We start from the raw sequence: 11,070 nt of genomic DNA on the forward strand, positions 1-11,070 counted from the left end.
CTTGTTAATTTTCATTGAACTGAGCCTCTCCTTTCTCAAAATTTGAAAAAACGCAACAATTGGTGACCCCGACGTGATTTTGAGAAAAGGAGGACAGGACAAAACTTCAGCCGGAGAAGGACGACTGCCTGATTCTCACACGGGCCCAAATATCGAAAGGTAAGAACAGAGACCTGTTTTATCAAAACTCTGTATAGGTTATATAGGAGATTTTAGGTGTGAGAATCAAGCAGCGTCTACTCCGTAAGTCCGTTAATATTTTAAAGTGATTTAAAGTGAAAATACCGATTGTTAAATATCATTCGAGATGGCAATATAGAACAATAGTATGTTATTGTTTGTCTGAAGCTTAAAAGCCTGTATGAAGGTCCATGGTATGTTATTGTTTGTCTGAAGCTTAAAAGCCTGTATGAAGGTCCATGGTATGTTATTGGTTATTTAAAGCTTAAAAGCCTGTATGAAGGTCCATGGTAAATAGTGCACATTAGAAGTCCGTGGCGGACGGCCTGGTTAGACCCAGTTAAATTTTAAATAGAAAGACCGTGGGGCCGGCGACAGAGACAGTCTCTGTGAGGCACGAAGGCGGGAATAAGTCTTTTTGAAAAAGCCAGGGTGAAGCCCTGTGAGGGAGTAGGGGTTGGTAAACGGGAAGCGCGGTGACGACGGCTTCTTAGTCCCATACAAAGACCTCTCATTTTCTGCCTTTGTGATCCTAGAGGTAAAAAATAAAACCTGTATGTAGGTCGAGAATTCTCTGAATTTTTCGGAGTCTTTCGGGAGTATAGAAAACAGTAGCGCCGTCTACCTATTTTTGCGCTACCTAGAGTTTCGAAAATTCAGGGTTTTTTCGGGGGTACAGAAGGGAGAAGCGCAGTCTTGTTCCTTTTGTATCGCCTAGTATTAAGTGTGAAAAACCTGTATGAAGGTTCGGTACCTTCCGAGGTCCGAGGTCACAAGAGTGAGCCTAGTATTGTGTGTGAAAATAGGTATCAATTGAATATAGGTCTGTACATACTGTAAATAAGTAAAAACTTTGTAAATAAGGATTGTTTGCATTGAAATCAGGAGTCAAAAGGAGTGAAACAAAGCAGTGTTTCAAATAACTGTTCTGTGGTGACTGAGCAATGTTTTGTTTTGTTTGTGTTTTGAAAAAACTTTGTTGAGATATTGGTTGATACAGATATTCAACTCTTATTGACTCTCTCATGACTGCTTCTGAGGTGAATTAAGTTGAAAGCAATCAGTACCTTGAGTTCTATTTTTATTTTATTTTTGCATAGGGTAAAAACAAACAAACAAACAAAAAAACACCATAAATAACGCATCTTAGAAAGACATTCCAGATGTTTTCCGTATAGAGTTTTAAAGAGTTTTTGTGAAGTAATAAGTGTTTGTTTCAAACTTTATGTTCCACTATAGAAGGAAAATATCTGGATGGGTATGAGATGATAAATACAGAAAACTCTGTGATAAACTCATTTCAGTGTCTAGCATACACAATTGTAAACAAAAACGAATGCACAATCTTGCAAATGTCATAGGACTGAGAGAATTTCTCCAGAGTTAGTGTGTGTTTGATAAAATCTGTCAGTATTACAAATATGGGAAGATCAGAGTGATTGTGTGAATGAAAAACCATTGCAAGTAAAAGCAAGTCTGTTCCTGTGAGTCAGTATAAAACATGGGGAGCAAATTGGGGAAACTTAATTCTTGCCTGACACTCTTTCAGGTCCAGATAAATTAATGGCAGAAAAATGGGGAAAAGGTGTGGTTGTTGATGTTGGCCTTTTTCCTATCCCGGGCACACTAAATACAGATTGTTTTAGGAAGGTGTAGAAAATATGTTGAAAAACCATAAGCTACCAGTCTTTTGCCATTAAAAAGAGACAACTCTTTCACACATAACAATTAGGCCTAGGCTACTGACCCCCTGCTGACCAAATCCAGAAAGAAGCTGACACACAGGTGAGGGGACTGTGCCCTGACCTGACGACTGTTTCCCCAGTTCACACAACAGTGACTGAAGTAAGACGATATGGGGAGAAGACTCAAACTAACTGTCCCAAGAAGCTTCTTTTTCATTTGCAGCCCTCGAATACTGGCTCAGGAGAAATGGTGAAGAGGGGATGCACAGCTGTTGCAGATGGTAACAGAGTGACATCTCCAAATCCCCTGCCGCAACTGACGGGAGGGCAGGAAACACGCCCACTGGGATTCAAAAGGGTCTTTGGACAGATCATGGGCAGCTGGATGAAATAATACAAGTTGCAGAAGAACCACATAACCCTAAAAGGATTGATGGTGAGGGTTACATCAAAGAGACAGCCAAGTGAAAAAAGGGGACATGGTGACAGAAAGAGGGAGATGGAAAACACACTTTGAACAGAACAATACAAGCAGAACAGGAAGTGTCGGCACCGGAACTCCAATGACAAGACCTGTTCCTCCTTCCTTCTCCACCCCGGATCAAGGACAAATGTGTAGAGAGAATGAGTGCACTGGAGATGGAGCCTTCAGGCTCAGGGAGGAAGCCACAATGCTGGGAAGTGAAAGACAGAGACTGAGGCAGAGACAAACAGAAGAGGAGAAGAGAAAGATGAAGAGTAAGAAAAAGCCTAGAAAACATAGGACTAGTTATGACAGTGAAGGACAAGAAGAATGTGAAGAAGAAAATGAAAGGAAGAAGAAGGGATGTGTGACACATCCAGAGAGGAAGGAAAAAGGTGAGGACACCTCCAGTGATTCTTCTGAGTCAGCAAAAGAGGACAACAAAACATGCATACTCAGACTAAGGGGCAAAGTAAAGGTTGCCCTGCCCCCCACCACATCTGAAGGAGATAACAAAACAGAGGGAGGAGCATGCCATCCAACTACTCCCAGATGCCAATGACTGCCTGGGAAGAGGAACAAGGTCCAGAAGAATCCTGGCCACACGCACCATCTGGGGGCCTCACTGTGCAGTTTCCAGGGGTCCAGTCAGTACAAAAATAGGATGCAGCAGAAAGCAGTGAGCAGCACATAGGCCTAGACACAGACCCACACGTAGACACCACTGATGGGAGGGATAAACCAGTATTTACATAAACACCCTAGTCTGATTTCTTGTAGACTCAGAAGCAGAAGTTTCATTGATTAAATCTAAAGTGCTCCATAATGCTCATAGAACATGAATTTCTCATTCCTGACACAGATGTTGAAACATCCATCAAACCTATTTACATGTAGACACAGATATTTTACACACATTTATTTTTTAGGAAAAGAATATACCAGTTGTGAAATGCTCTTCTTACACCATGCAAACTCCCCCATCCTGCCTCTAGAGAAAAGGGTCTGCTGGTAGTTTTTCAAGATCTTAGGGAAATAAATAAATGACCTTATGCGGTAAAGCTATTGTCGTGGGTTCTAATAGCTCCATGTTGATTTTCTGTGATTGATTCAGCAAAATGTACATTTAAGCATTAAGTTTTCATCCTGACTCAAGATTCAGTTTTGTCTTCACATTTTTGCAATGGGTGATGATTATATTTGTGTGTATCTCCCAAAACAGGAGATTGTCAAAGTGACACAGTGTCACTATTAGGTTCTTAGCAGAGAACTGTCATAAGGATTTTTCAAATAATAAGGTGGATTTCGTTCCAAAAGGGGTGCGTTTTTAATTTGGATCACAAATCAGGTACAGGAAATCCAGGATTTTCCAAAGACCACAATACTAAATTCTCTTGGCTCTAGCAGGCTAGTGCCTTTCATGGATTATAATTTTTCCTTTGTGGAGATCTCCACCCCAGACATGGGGAAACAGCTGGCCATTGACTGATTCTTATTTTTTGATTTTGAACTGCTAGGCAGACACATTTTTCACTGACTTAAAAGCATTTTGACCAACTTTTGACTGACTTTAATGACTGGAAGCAGGATTCTGTCCAGCTTTTCTTTTGTTTCAGACTGTTTGACGCAGCTAAATCTTTCTAACCTTAACTCTGCTTTTTGTTTTGTAGATGGAGTCAGTGCGGGCAGCTATGTGACTTGATTTGTAGCATATGGTTCTTTGTCACCCTATAACAACACAGTATGCATTTTGATTCCCAGCATGCATTAAAATGGCCTTTTCTCTTCTACAGGTCCGGCTCACCAAGAATTTCTAATCAACCGATTGTTTGCATTCTTTCCTCACCTGCCTTCTACTGCTGTATGCAAATTGTAGGCCCATACAGGTTTCTAACGACCCGGTGATGCTGCCCTGCTTTATCCTAACTGCATTTGCTTTCTACTGTATTTTTTCCCTTTAAAGATGTCTCCTAGCATTGATACATGGTTCTTCACCATGTATCAAAAGGAGGGATGGGGAATTGTAAATATTATGGTGCGCACCAAGGGTTTTGGGTTTCAAATTTAATAATTTTTTTTGAGTGGTGTGTTGAAAATGTTGAAACTAATCGACTAACAAAACTAATGAACTAATGCCCCACAACATCCAGACAGGCAGCGAAAGCAGTGAGACCATCACCAGACAGTTAATACGGCAGGTGATACGGCCAACTTCAACTGCCGCCAGGGTAGTTGAGAGGGACACATGGGTCCATGCATCACAGTGCGAAGTGTTTCCCCAGCGAGGATGCCCTCCAACAACACAGACAATGGCTGCAGTGCTCACCACTGTCCTGGTCAGCACAGCTAGGGTACTCCAACACCAGCTCAACAAGATAGCAGACGTTTTTCTACAAGGAGCTCTCAACAAACAGACTCCACTAGTACTCATATAACCACAACACTGACACAGATTATAGATTCATTTGCACTCACCAGTCGAACTGATGTCATTTACACTGATTTTCACATTCACACTGTTTCACAAAAGGAAGGAAAATAACTGTCATAACCAGTGAAGATGCAAGAAGAGGATGCAGAGGGGAGACGTAACATTGGCATGTTACCAACGCAGGAAGAAGAGGACAGAAGAAGAGGGATTCGAAAAACCACAAATAAACCATGCAACCAAGAGAACACCACCTTACACATTGCACATCCACTCAAGCCCCCTCCCAATCAATAGAGGAGGTTAGAACTGATTTGGCCACGCTGTGAACATGAATTAGGATTATACACAGCAGATCCAGAAATGTTGACTCTGGTAGTAGAAAACTCAGTCATTCTCTATTTATATTTTATTTTTTGTTTGTTTTCTTTTTCCTTCCACATTTACCTCATTTGTTTTGAATCACAGTTTCACCAGCAAGACAAAAATGGAATTCAAGGGAGGGAATAAATTTAGGCACCTAGAGTTTTGTGGGATAAAGGGAACAATATCAACTTTAGCCGTAATCATTTCTCTAGTTATAACAATAATCCTATAGTCTCATCTCCAGAAAATAGGTCAACCACAGAACCCATTCAGCCCATTAATACTGCACACATAATAAACTTTATCCCACCAAACAGTACAAATTTCACAAAAGATTTAGAAGACCCAGGAAGATTGCTCAACCCATGCAAGATGAAGAGTCAGATAGTGAGATCAGAAAGGAAGAAGATGATTTCTTTGCATAAATCATGATTTGAGTTTACAACTTCTGTTTTGTTAAAATGTCTAGAATCTTTGGAATCATATTTTGATGTGTATGTAATGTTTTAATTTTCAATGACATAATTGAAGATATGCTAAGTCTAATAGTATTTCACACCAATAAATGGTGTGAAAGGAGGGATTGTTGAGTTTTAAAAAGTTACAACAAAACTTAATGTACTCCAGTGTTTCAGTGCTTTCTTCAAATGTAAACCTGCTGGGTTTTAGGCCAGACAATTCATTAGAATGTTGATTAAACCATTGTTTGTATCCTCTTTGTAATGTAAAGAAAACTGACACCTCTTTGTTTAGTGCCAGAAGGACAGTTTTTTGACTGTTTCATTGACACTTAAGACAGGGTGTAACCATTTTGTAGACAAGCCCTGTTGTTCTCCATGATTAGTTTAGAGCAAAAGACTGTTTATTCCTGTAGATTGAAGGGGGTTTCACGTCTGGGAATTGGCGCTCTTTTGTTCGACCAAAAGTACCATAGAGCAGTAAGGTACACCCTTCCTAATTGGGTGACGAAGAAGTAACCAAATGACCAATGGCTTTGGTCCTGAGCCATTTGAAGGAAAAACCCGCCCACATACCTGGAGGATATTAACAATTAGTTTGGTGAGAATCGGACTGTAAGCTGTAAATCTGAAAAGAGGAACAACTTTCCAGTCCACTGCAGTGTTTTTGTTTTGTTGTTTGTTCTGTAATGCCATCTTTTATTCACCTATTTTTTTATTAAATTTTCTTGTTAATTTTCATTGAACTGAGCCTCTCCTTTCTCAAAATCTGAAAAAACGCAACAAATACAAATGTTACTTTATTATGTATTTGTTAAACATGTCTGCTTAGAAAACAGTGGTTTTTGTTGGTAATTGTCATTCTTGTGGTGGTTTACTAGTGAAACCAGGAGTGAAGTGCCTGTTTCATTTGATAAGAACAGCTGCATTGGTAAGTACGCAATAGTGTAGTGGCAAAGAAACAGCTGTCAGAGTACTATTTCCTGCACCTGACATTGATTTGATTCAAGATGTTTATATATTATAGCTTGTGAATTTACAGAGCTGTTTGTTGTTTGAACTTTATGCTAACAAAATGTGGTGTCCTTACTGACTTTCAGTGGTTATTTTCAAAATTCTATGTTGTTAGATTTTCTAAATGCAATCATTGTTTACATGATATTAAGTCTTTCACAGCATAATTATTTGGCTGTTTATTTATTTTATTCTTCAACAGCGGAGTAGACATCACAGAAAATATGTGTATAACAAAACATGCCTTCTATTGGTGCTTAGGAGTCAGAATGTGTCAGAATAAGACACATGATTGACAAAGAAACTTGAAACACAGTGTATGAGTAGTCCGGTGGTTTAGGTCTTGGCTCTTGCTCTGGATCCAGAGATTGATGGCTCAAACCCCAAAACTTAACATATATGTTTGCTGAACAAGTGTGTAGCACATCATTGAGTCTCTTAGCTGATGGAGCCGCACATTGCACTGACAGTGGTAGCAATTGCAAAAAATAGCTGGCAGCTCTCACACACATTTTCTTAAGGAAATGCCCATTCTAGTTATTTATTTATTATATATAACCCCATTTTCGGCGTTTATCTTCTCCTGCACCATTTGTCCTAGAAAATTCGAACTTCAAAATGTACATCCTGTTCAAGAGATTTATGCTATTACTTTTATTGCTGATATCTGTAATGGTTGATTTTATATTAATATTTTTATGTGAAGAAAAATGAATGGGTTTCAATGGGAGAACTTTCTACCAACATACTCAACTTAAAGGGCTAAATGCACCGGCATATGTGCAGCTACAGACTCCATTTGAGTTGTAGTTTGTAGAAAAGATGTTGATATTTCAAAGTTGTATTGGTGTTTGTTAAATTTTTAGTTTAGGAGCTATGCCCTTCCAAACTGAAGGGTTTTACTGCTTTTAGCAGACTTTAGAGAGTGTCATGTGATTACATTAGCCGATCAGTCATATCTCATTATCTGAAGCATATCGGGGAATGAATTTGGCCGAATAGAATCAAATGCATTGTCGCGCTCGGGAGTCATGTTGCTGTGCTGTGAGAGAGCCACACAGATACAGTTCAGGCAGCTAGTTCCTGTCCTCCTTCCCTCTGTCTTTGCGTGATTCACTACAGGTAACAATGTGCAGATTGAAGCTACATGGCAATCTAAGCTTAACAGTTAGACTACAGACAGCTTTCATTTAGCTCGTTGTACATCTAGCTTTGCCAAGCTAGCATTAGCGCGGTGTGGTTTTAATAACATAGAGGATGAGAGACGGGGACAGAGCAGATCGAATAACCCCTTGTACATGTTATGCTCGTTTAATGGATGTATCGATAAAGTCATCTTTTACTCTTGAGGTTTTGTTGCACATACTGCAGTGGCAAGGGTGGCTGTTGTCAACTCAAGTAGCTTTGAGTTACCTTCACTTCAACTTGTCCACGGCCTATGTCTGCAGTTGCCACTGTTTGTGCATGTGTGTGTCCATGTGCGGGAGGCGACACAGAGCAGCGCAGGCTGCAGCCTGATAATAAACAGTACAGTCTTCAGCCCCAGGCCCGTGGCCCGTTTAACACCATGCTTCAGTGCCCACCTAGTATCTGATTAAACAATCACATATGTCTGTTCTGTTCAGTACAGGGGTTCTTTACTGCTGCGCTCTTCCTCTGACTTTCCTTTATGGACATGGATGGGCAAGTTTTTCCTTGCCTCTGTCGCCTACTGCTTGCTCTTGGTGGGAATTGATGAGTTTCTGTAAATAATATCACAGAGTATGGTCTAGACCTGCTCTTTTATGAAAAGCACTATGAGATAACTGTTGTTGTGATTTGGCGCCATATAAATAAAATTTAATTTATTTTATGTACAGTTAATGTATTCATAAATTGTCTTTTGGCCTCATCTCTCTGGTCCAGTGGGGACCCTACTGGCTCCAATCTACAAATACAGCGATTGATTGTAAGAATTACTGGTGGGCTAACTTACTGTTGATAAACAATCTCCACCCAGTCAGTGATATAGTAAGTTTAAGCAGTAATTTAGACACACATGCTGTTTAGTAGCTCCAGTTTATTTCGACATCTTTGACCTTTTTCTTAACATTTTATTCCTCAGTGTATTCCTTGGACTTGGTACCTGTCTATGGACTTCCAGTGCCACCACTCCTCTGTTGGTCTATTTTTACAGACAGTATGTACTTTCATATGATTCTAAAAAATTGCAACAGTTTAGTCCTCAGTTAAATTACCTTGGAAAAGATGCATTTTTGAATCATGGCCACCGCTGGGGCCATTTCACACAACGATTGTTGTTCTGTAAACTTATTCATCCTGTCTTTTGTTTGTCAGAAACAGAGGTGAGCTGAAACAGCTGTTTCTGGAGGCCTTCTGCTGATGACCACCGTGACCAGTGCTATTGTAGCTACACTTCTACAGCTGCCAGTCGTTCTGCCGTCTCAACTGTAAGACTTCGTTATAGAGATGTAGTACTAATCCAAACAGTTTAGGAACCAAATTCATGAAATGTAAGGTGACTTACAATTAAAGGGGCTATATGTATTTTTCAGTGGCGGTTTTCAGACTGCAACCTGGTGTGTGCTCGTACATGTGTTCGAACTCATGAGCAAGCATAATCTGACACACAGAGACTGAAACACCGGGAGACAGCTTCAGACAACATGACACATGACACGTCGACATTATCTTGTCTGCCCCGTTACAATAACTATTTGTGTTCTCTTTCACCAAAGGCTCAGCAATGTCAGCACAGCTCAATGTATTAATAACGATAGGATGATGATATGAAAACGGAAACGGTTAGTGAGCTAGACTGAATATCATAAATTAGATTGTAGATTAGTCTGTAGTAAGTGCTGAGTGGGTCTTCCACTGTAGTGTTGTCCTGCACCATTATGTTGCATTATTGTATACTGTGTGAGTCACGCAAGTTACAGTGACTGAGACGGTGGAGAAGCTGTATCTGTAAAGACAATAAATCTAAATTGAATGTAACAAAGCAAACAGCGGTAGAGCCACACAAATGTTGCATCACTATAGACTAGTATAAACTAATCACTCCACATTTGCTTTTTACTGATACATAACTTCTTGCAGAAAAAAATCAACACTTTGACATAATACTGATGGTACACTGTATAGTAATATGGATTGTGTTAGCTGGGGAAGTAATGTAGAAAGCCATACAACTGTAGTATTTGCACATAACATTAGCAAATAGTCACCATTAGCCAACACGCTAACCTTAGCTAACTTGAGCCAACTAAAGCACAACATCACAATATATTTCACATGCAGTAATGTTAGTTTACCTGTCCAATAGGATGAAAGTCAACTGTGTGTGGGTTTTGTCGGTGTCAAAACAAAGCAGAGGTCTCTCAGGCATTTCCAGTGTTGACAGTGTTTTCATCAGACCCCAGTTTGTGTTGGAGTCTGTTGTTTATTGCTTATTGGTTTATTGTTTATTGGTATTAGCGGACTCCATCTCGTTAGCTGCAGATATTGATGTCTTGAGGTTTAGTCTCATTTTTTACACATTATACCTGTAACAAATATGAATACAAATAAAGCAGTAGCATATCTGTAAGCTTCCTGTTAAGTGAAATGTGAGTAAAAGCTGGACTTTAATACATGAGAGCAGAAATTAGTATTAATATGTGCCCCATTTTCTCTCACTGTTTCTCCAGGTTTTATCCAGACCCTCGTTCCAACATTAGTTTTTCCTGCTATCTGTCACATCCTGTCTTCATTATCCTGTACACTGGCGTGCAACAGACCCCAACTCAGGCATCAACTTCGTAAGTACTTCAGACAGCACATTTCATTCAGTTTTATCAAGCCTAGCTGATGCAGAGGTATTGATGTACTGTATGTTTCTACTTCAGATGTACTAGTTCCTTGGCTACCTTGTGCTCACACTGGTTGTGAGCTGTGTTTACTGTGCTGGTTGAGAAGCCCTACCTTCACTTAAAATGGAGTAGTACATAGAAACAAATCAGCACATGAAGGACTTCTCCAGTGAATGACCCTAATCATATATTTCATGTACCTTGTCAGTTAGGCCAGTGCTCTTGTTGAAGTCCTCTTTTTTTAGAAAATAATCCTGTTTGTTCTGAAGGTTTTACAGTAATTTCTGAGTGTTTACTACTTTTCTATTGTAACTATTGTTCAATAGTTGACAGAGAGTTGATATGGATTACATCTTGCAGGTGACACAAAAAGGTGAGATCTTTGTACATTGTAATCTACATATAAAGATTATGTGTTGTCTACATTTTCACGATTACCATCTAATCGAAGGAACGATAACAAGGTCAAATAACTGCATTCAAATGTCAATTGTTCATGCAGAAAAAATGTCTATTATTCAGGATTAGTTGTGATTTTCCATAAACATGATATTATTTACTGTTTCTCCACACAGTGTAATTTCAAGTTGGAAATTATTAAAAGAGGACTAATACAGCGAAA

General features: G+C 39.5%; 1 long non-coding RNA gene across 1 annotated transcript; it reads left to right on the plus strand.

Annotated features, from left to right (window-relative positions):
* The first annotated feature begins 8,650 nt into the window (after positions 1–8,650).
* On the plus strand, positions 8,651–11,070 carry LOC119884794. Its single transcript, XR_005441075.1, has 5 exons — positions 8,651–8,773; positions 8,932–9,044; positions 10,287–10,397; positions 10,775–10,821; positions 11,024–11,070. It is a non-coding gene; the product is annotated as an uncharacterized LOC119884794 (long non-coding RNA).

Source organism: Micropterus salmoides, unplaced genomic scaffold, assembly GCF_014851395.1.
Source record: "Micropterus salmoides isolate LMB-PRFRI ecotype aquatic unplaced genomic scaffold, ASM1485139v1 Ms_hic_scaffold_3676, whole genome shotgun sequence".
Classification (NCBI taxonomy): domain Eukaryota; kingdom Metazoa; phylum Chordata; class Actinopteri; order Centrarchiformes; family Centrarchidae; genus Micropterus; species Micropterus salmoides.